An 8,936-nucleotide genomic window follows, 5' to 3' on the forward strand; every position below is an offset into this window, starting at 1 on the left:
CTTGAAAAGCTGACTTTGGTGCCATGTGGAGAGGCTCCAGGTAGGCAAACCAATGAGTAGGTATTACACTTATCCAAGTGAGAGATAACAGGGCCCTAAAGCAAGGCGCTAGCAGTGACATATTCGAATGGGACATATTTGAGGGGTTTGGGGGTACAGGTTTTATTACTCTTGCTCTGATTGGACTGTATGGAGTGATAGGGATGGACAGTCTTGGATGAAATCAGATGGAGGGCTTCTTGCTCGGGAGATTGCTTGGATCATGTTGTTTGTCATGAGATGGAAAGAAAAAAATGAACATTATTGTCAAGTGTAAAAATAGTTCACTTTTCATATACAAAATGTGAAGTGACTTGGGAGATATACAGAATGGGATCCTAACAGATGATTGGTTTATATTTACTTGAGTTCCATAGAATTGTTTTGTTTAAAGTTGTATGTTTACATGCAATCAGCTTTTAGGTGATAGCTACAATATGCTTAAGAGAGCCAACATAGCCTTAGAAGGCAAGACTGCAATAGAGACAGTTGAGTAAGGAATATTATTGCACCAGAAACAAAATGTGGACCATTAAAAGAGAGTGAGAAAGTTCTCACTCCAAAATCTAAAAATGTGAAGACATAAATCAAGAGGATTGTAAAGAGGGGTTGTAAAAAAGGAGAAAAAGGAGAAGGAGAAGGAGAAGGAGAAGGAGAGGAGGAAGAGGGGAAGGGGAAGGGAGAGGGAGAGGGCGGGGAGAGGAGAAAGAGAAGGAGAAGGAGAAGGAGAAGGAGGAAAAGGAGGAGAAGGAGGAGGAGGAGGCAAGGTCAGATGCCTCAGAGAAGTGTTCTAAGATAAGCTGGAACTTGTTTTAGGGTTTGGCAACACTGAGTCACTAGTGACCTTTGCTAGGATGATTCCAGCTAAGCCAGATTGCCTTAAATGGTTGAGATAAAAACAACTGAGAACAATGGATTGGTTTTTTCCCAAAAAAAAGTTTGCTGAGAGAAGAGAGAGAGAGAGAGAGAGAGAGAGAGAGAGAGAGAGAGAGAGAGAGAGAGAGAGAGAGAGAGAGAGAGAGAGAGAGAGAAAGAGGGAGAGAGAGAGAGAGAGAGAGAGAGAGAGAGAGAGAGAGAGAGAGACAAGAATAGCTAGAGGGGAATGAAGAGTCAAGGAAAAATGTGTTTAAAATGCAGTTGTATGTTTCTGAATGTGAGAGAGAAAGAAAAAGGAGAGAAGGAAAGGAGGCAGGGAGGGAAGGAAGATGTTTATATACTAAGGATCTGTCAGCTTTGACACCATATTGCACCAGGTAATACTGTGGTAATATATGGGGGTGTGGCATGGGGGGACCTGCAGTATCTCGGGCACTGTAGTACGTTTAGCAGCATCTGGGACCCCTGTGCACTGGGTGCCAGGAGCGCCGCATGTGACATCAAAAATGTCTCCAGACATTGGCATGGGAGGCAACATTATCCTGGTTGATAACCACTGGGCTCAAAGAGAAGGCAGTGGAAAAGACTGATAATGTAAGAGCAGAATCCTCTGAGGCAGGAGGCTCCGGGTTTCAGAATGTAGACAAAGGTGCTTCCTTTCTACAGCAGAGACACCAGAATGTAGGACAAAGGAGCTGTTAGACATGTCAGAAGGTTTGCATCTGGGGATGAAGCAGGAGATTAGGAAGCCAAGAGATGACCTGTAGTTCCTCTGTGGATCAAGACTAGGTCTGGTAAGAATGAGCAAGCAGCTAGTGGAGTAGGCGTGAGGAGTGGACATCATTCGGGATGATAGAGCTGAACTGAATGTGCGAGGGCACGGCCACAGTTTTTTCTAGTCTTGAAGAATGTAATCAAAGCCACAAATTTGGAGAGCATGGACTGGAATGAGTCCAAATTCCAATATGGGACTATTTTCCACTTTGCCACTTCTAGCTCCTTGGTTAAAGGAATGAAGAGCACAGCTTATATGATCACAGGAGTGTATGGGGATATTTGTATGGCAGGTAGGAATATGGCAATGTGACAAGAGCAAAGGAATAGTCAAATAGGTGGATCACACAAAACTTCTGACATTAGTGGATCTTAGACCATTTTAACTCAGTGTTTTTTCAAACTAGAGTCAATCATCGAGAAACTACTTTTAAAAATCAAATAATAATGCTTCAATCATTATCTCCAGAGTGTTTTCTGAACATTTGTGTAAGATTAAATATATTTTGTAGTATGTTCTGTATCTTTATATTTTAATCAATTAAAAATAATATGCTGACTTGTTCACTTATTGCTTTGCCGATATATTTATATATTAAGGAAATTAACCCTATGTAATAACTCTTGCAAATATTTATCTCAGTCTTCTGTTAGCTTGCAACTTTATTTGTGGTTTTATTTAGGAATTTAAAAATTACCATGTATCAAATACAAAAACATGCTCTATAAAACCATGGAAGTTTTGTGACATTCTGAAGTAGATTTTCCCAGTCAGATATGATAAAACAATTCTCTATGTTTTCTTCTAAAATTTCATCATTTTGATTTTTTTATATACTTAAATGTTAGGGGCACCTGAAATTTTATTTTGGCCTAAAAGTAACCTAGTGATGCAATGAAATATTCTTTAGAGTGTGTCAATTACTCAGACACAATTTATGAAATACCATATTTCCAGCATTATTATGAAATGCTACTTTACTCACAAAATACGTGCATACAGTTACACTTGGGTAAAGATGTTAAAAGAGAACCAAGGAAGGTTGTCATAAACCAAAGGGAGGTCCCTTGAAGAAGGAGAACGTGGCCATCAAATTCAGTCATCATGAATCACGTGGGTGAGGACTGAAGATAGACCACTGGATCCGGCAATGTGGAAGCTGTTTGGTAAATCCCAGCTGAATTTCCAGGTGTTATTTTAATATTTGTTTTATCTCTAGTTATAGCTGTATTTTATTCTATATACTAGAGGCTCAGTGCATGAAATTTGTCCATGGGAGGGATGTGTGTCCCTCAGCCCAGCCTGAATCCTCTCTAGTCTGAGACCCCTTAAAGGATGTCCAACTACCCATTTAAATGGGCAGTCAGACATCCCTCTCACAATCGAGGACTGCTGGCTCCCAAATGCTTGCCTGCCTGCCTTCCTGATTGCCCCTAACCACTTCTACCTGCCAGCCTGATTGATGTTTAACTGCTCCCCTGCCAGCCTGTTTGCCTGTAAATTCCCTCCTCTGCAAGCCTAGTTACCACTAACTGCCCTCTTATGTAGGCCTGGTTCCCCCGCCTCCCTAACTGCTCTCCCCTGCAGGCCTAGTAGCCCCCAACTTCCCTTCTCCTATGGCCTGGTTCCCCCAGATGCCCTCCCCTGCAGGCCTGGTCCCTCCCAAATACCCTCCCCTACTGGCCATTTTGTGGCAGCCATCTTGTGTCCACATGGGGGCAGCCATCTTGTGTATTGAAGTGATGATCAATTTGCATATTACTCTTTTATTACATAGGATTTTTTGAACTTTGCAGTTATTTCTTAATATGTCTTATTCAGATGTAGTCTACTTGTGTTCTCTTCAGAAAACCAAGATGCAGTTCTATCATTCATTGTATTCCATTTCATTGCTTTCTTTCTCTTTGCTGTTTCCTTCCTTTCTTTTTCTTTATTTCACTGCTCATTGTCTAAAATTTTAGGTGGAATCTTAATTCATTTGTCTTCAATATATTTTGCTCTCTAATATGAACACACACACACACACACACACACACACACACACTCAAAGCTCTAAATTTTCTTCCAAGTGTTGCTTTAGCTTTTGCATATATATTTTAATATGTGTGGGACTCATTGTCATTCATCTTTGTGTTTCTTATAATTTACATTGCAACTGCCTTTTTAACCTAAGGGTAATTTAGTAGTTTTTTCTTTTGCAAACATCTGGGACTATTTTAGCTATCCCTTTGGTATTGATTTCTAATTTTGTAGCAGTATGCTTTGCATCATAGGTTGTCTGATGTTGATTCTTTGGAGACTTCTTTTGTGACCTTGTGTAAATTTGGAGCTTCTTATCGCTCCAAAGAATGTACTTCATGCCCTTGTTAAGTGTAGAGCTCGATATATGAATACTAGTCCAAGCTTATTCATTGTATTCAGATTATTCATAGAAATTGTCCATGAAGTATCAGCATGATACCTCATGAATCGGATTGAATTAAATTTCAAATTATGATATTTAGGTAACAAAATTACTAGTTGTTGAATATGTCCTGTTGGTTAGATACTAAACTAATTCCTTAGAAGTTATTGTCACTTCATCCTCATGACCATCTCTGAATCAACATTAGTCAGGGGTAGATTGTGGCCATCAAAATAACTAATTCAACTTAATATGCCTTAGTTGAATTGAGGCATATTAAGGTGGCAGTGATGTGAGGAGGCTGGTGATGTAACAAAATTCAAAAGACCAACTTCATTTCATGGTTTCACAAGGTCCCTCCATAATCCATCAGCAAATCAACGAATGAGTGAGATAATTTCCGTAACTGCCTAATTTCATATAGAGCCAGTCTTAGCCAGGCATGATCTAAGGGCTAACGAAATGAAACCAGTTAAGAGTAGGATTCAGGCTCCGGAGCCAGATTGGCTGGGTTCAAACTAGCATATGGCTCTGTCATGTTTGAGTTGTGTGACCTAAGAAAGGTGACATCTGTCATCTGTGGGCCTCTGTTCCCTTATTTGTAAGATGACAGTGATAATAGTAAACTCTAGTTCAAGCAAAGCATGAGAAAACATTTTACATGTTTACTAGAAGTGGTTCCTTCAGGAAGGATCCAGAGGAATCAACTCACTGATGAGAGTCATGAGATTCTTTTGAATTTCAAGTTAATTTTTACCTTAAGAGAAATCTATGGAGATCATAAAATTTCTAGGAAACAATATTTTAGAATAATATTTTAGAATCTAAGATTGCCATAAATTCTCTTAAAATATTTCATTTCAACCCCCTAAACTTAAAACACATCTAAAAGAAGGGGAAAATCATGGCACTGAAAAAAATTTTTTTTTAATCTTTTATATGGTATTCCCATTTATTCATCTATTCATTAATTAATTAATGGATTCAACCACTCATTCGTTTAACTTTGTGAAATCTGTTCTTGTTAAACAGACATGTCTGTGGGATCCCTGACATTCAAATAAAAAACCACAAACAAACAAAAGAATGGCTCCCAGTGGATTGGGCTAAGAATCCTGCGGCTTGCTCTGTTCTCGATTTATGGTCTTTTGCTGCCATTCACCCCCGGAGAAGTCAAATGCACGCACATTCTTGGGAGATTGTTTCCATGATGACTCTATTAAGTCCAGCGGTAATCCAAGACTTGGTGTTTCAGAGATGACATTTTTCCTACCTTTATCTTAAAAGACTCCCTGCTTCTTGGCGGAGGAAGAGAATTAGGCAAAGGAACACTGTTAGTGATGAAAGCAAAGTGAGGCCACGTCAGATTCCCCGTGGATGTTTTTCAAGAACATTTCATCCTTAGGAAAATGTTGCTCTTGTCACATTGCCAAGGTCAGCGATAACTTGGACGGTCCTCTAGGTATGAACTAACTGTTTAAACGAGACCTGGCCAGTAACATATTCAGTCTGTTCTCTTTAACTTCAAAGAATTTGCAACGTTTCTTCTCATTCCTAAGTTAAAATATGTTTTACCACTCATTTCTTCCTTTGTTTGTTCTAGAGGGCAGTAGACATGTTTTCCCTGTGGCACTGGAGTAGCACTGGCATGCTGTGTACGTGGCCCTGGGGGCAGATTTCCACGTCACTTGTCTAAACCGAAGATGGGGGCATGGGAGGACTTGCAATGATTGCCCAGCAAAGTCAAAGCAATAATTTCAATAAAGGAAAGACATGAAAACGAAGTGAAAAAAGAACTATAGGATAATCACTTGGAAAGAGAAGCACACAAGGTTGCAAATTATTGGTGTGGGGACAGAAAGCAACTGTGAACCTCGCATAGCCATTGGCTGAGTAGCAAAGGGCTATTTCCTGCATCCTCTCTCACTGAGCAGATGTACCGAAGGCACCCTCTTTCTGACCCACTGCCCTCCAGGATGCTCCAGTGGAGGGAATGTGGCCACGAATGGCCAGATAGTGATTATTTGATATTGTACCACTTGTCAAGGCTGTTCCATGACTCACACGGTGCAACCCCAAGGCCAGCATCCTCACCCAGGGCCTTAAATGCTGCGACCTCTGAACCTGGCCTCAGTGAGTGGCTCCTCCCTCTAACCTCTTCCACACTCACAGGTACAATGGCGCATGACTCCTGCTAGCTCTGTTTTCGGAGAAAGCCTTGGAGCAGCGTCCCGTTGCATGATTCCTGGAGCAACACAAGGTGACATGAGACCGAGGTGAGCGTGAGTCTGCACGTGGTGGGAAGATCAGGGTACAGGCGAAGCTGCTTCTACCTGCGTCAGAGCTCAGCCTGTGCAGGGCTCATGGTCTCTGCTCCCTTTTGCAGTTTGTTCCCTCATCCCCATCCCCATTGGCTTGTGTGCACTATGTCCCGGGCCAGAATTTATAGGATAAACAGCCTGGACCAGGAGAGTTTCCTCCATCAGGAAGTTATGGGCTGTTTGAGGGAACAACAAGCAAACATAATGATCTAAGCCAGCGTTTTTCAACCGCTGTTCCGCGGCACACTAGTGTGCCGCGAGATGTTGCCTGGTGTGCCGTAGGTGCAGACAAGACAAGAATTTTATAATTTTTCACTATTTTGTTTACTTAATATTTCATAATAAAGTAATTATAAAATACTTTCTTTGTGTTTATTTGATTCCTATTCAAGAGAATTACTTTATATATAGTCAATATAGGCACAGAGTTAAATTTTTTAACATTTTCTAATGGTGGTGTGCCTCGTGATTTTTTTCATGAAACAAGTGTGCCTTTGCCCAAAAAAGGTTGAAAAACACTGATCTAAGCGGCATGTTAAGTTGGCTCTGGACTGTTGTCACTGATAATCCAGACACATCCAGGCTTGTGAGGAGAGCCTTTGGGGCTGGTGAGGTGATGTCCCGCAGACAGAGGAGCTTGAGTCAGAGCATGACATCCTGGAATTAAACATCTGGCGACCTGAGGACAAGAGCTCCTTCTGCTCATGGAGTCACCCCACTTTGTGACCGGGCCACAGGGTATGGCACCTTGATGTGAAAGTGTAATTGCCACAGGTGATTTTCAACATACAATGGAGCTGCGCCTGCACTTTCTGGATACAACTGCAGCCAAAACTGCACCATCAAGAGGGGATAGAGAGGTCACGTGGCTGTTCCAAATGTCAGGAGACCATGAGATGTGGGAAGCAGGACAGAGAGGACACTGGTGACTGGCAGGAATGTCCAACCTTTAGAGGGAGCACAGTCACTTCACCGTCTGTGTCTGTTTATCTCACACATGGAGTTTCTGTTCTCTGTTACGTTCAGATCACCTTAGTGTGAGGATTTGTTGACTTACTGCCAGGTGATGTCCGATGGTGCGAAGCTTGCTGTGGTTGAAACATTATTTCTAAGAAACTTGGAGGCCTAATGTCACTGAGCCAGATTGAAGAGAAAATGTCATAAGCTCCTGCCAAGCACCTCCGCTCACCGCTCAGCTGGTAGTAAATAAAAGTTAAGGTTCAAGAAGAGGCAGGTGGGGCCTGCAAGTCTGAACAAAGGCTGATTGGCTCCTAGCTCGGAGCATTTCTGGGTTCATTGCCTTTGGCTCCAAGGTTTGATTGAAGGAGGATGCCAGCGGGTTCTCTGTGCTGAGCCACCCCCGGGACGTGTTCCCTTCTTCCTGAAACATCGCCTGCACTGGATCTCAGCTTGATAACTGTTCCTCCCGGTGCGTAGGTGGCCTCAGGGCAAAACCAGTTTTGTGTGCAGGTCTTCCCGCTCTGGAATGTTGTCTTTGTCCAGATTTTGGTCCCATAGGTCTTCACTATCCTTTCAGTGGAATGAAAATGTATAAAAGTTGTCCTCGATGGAAAGATAAGTCAATTATTTCATTGGCCATGAAGCATTAGCACCCGGATCAGGGTGTTTCGGTCTTAGCAATATTGACATCTCGGGGTGGTTACTTCTTCCCTGGAGGGCACCACCCTGTACACTATAAGGTGCTTAACAATATCAGTAACTTCTATCAACCAGATGCCAGCGACAACACCCCCCTCCTCCACCACACACACTCTCAGCCACGACTATCAAAAATTGTCTCCAACCACCGTCAAGTGCCCCGTAGGAAGAAAGACTGTCCTCAGTTAAGAAACTGCCCTAAAGTATTGCCATTTTAAAATGAACATTTCTGAAAATATTAACAGTTTATTATAAATTCAGAATATTTGGTTTATGTGCTTTTACTTTAAATTTCAGCTCTGTGATCTTGAAGAAGCAGGCCTTGAAAACCCAATGGGAAATGGCTGAACAGTGTGATTTATAGAAGGAACACTAACTTTAGAGCCAGATAGAAATGGATTTTAAACTTGCCTCAACAACTTACTTTGACAGACTACTAATCACATGGCCCCGGGCAAGTTACTTAACCTCTTCACCCTTACTTTCTACTTCTGTAAATTATGATCCTCAAAGAGTTGTTTGTAAGTCATTTCCTTCTCATTTGGTTCAATTATTCATCCCAAGCACATAGAGCATGCAATGGTAACCTTCTCTGCCTCCCACCTCCAGATACTGTCTCAAGTATAGGCTCTTTCACCCAAGACTTTATTGTTAAATTGGGAGTGGGGGCAGAGGGAGAGAAGTCTATTGAATTGATTTGTTAATCCACAAAATAATTTATTTTACTTGAATTCTTAGAGTCTTCAATTTAGTTTCAATCTCACTTTAAAAATTACTTATGGGTTGGGAAAAGAATGCAGACAGGTTTTACACAAGGCCAAAAATTGTGTTTCAAAATTTGCACTTTTTCTCAAGGTGTGTT

At 41.6% G+C, this 8,936-nt stretch overlaps 1 long non-coding RNA gene across 1 annotated transcript; it reads left to right on the plus strand.

Annotated features, from left to right (window-relative positions):
- The first annotated feature begins 1,168 nt into the window (after positions 1–1,168).
- LOC311618589 lies at positions 1,169–8,701 on the plus strand. The gene is made up of 3 exons (XR_014794352.1): positions 1,169–1,292; positions 6,267–6,370; positions 8,372–8,701. It is a non-coding gene; the product is annotated as an uncharacterized lncRNA (long non-coding RNA).
- Positions 8,702–8,936: the final 235 nt, after the last annotated feature.

Source organism: Pipistrellus hanaki, assembly GCF_964339955.1.
Source record: "Pipistrellus hanaki genome assembly, chromosome: 3".
Classification (NCBI taxonomy): domain Eukaryota; kingdom Metazoa; phylum Chordata; class Mammalia; order Chiroptera; family Vespertilionidae; genus Pipistrellus; species Pipistrellus hanaki.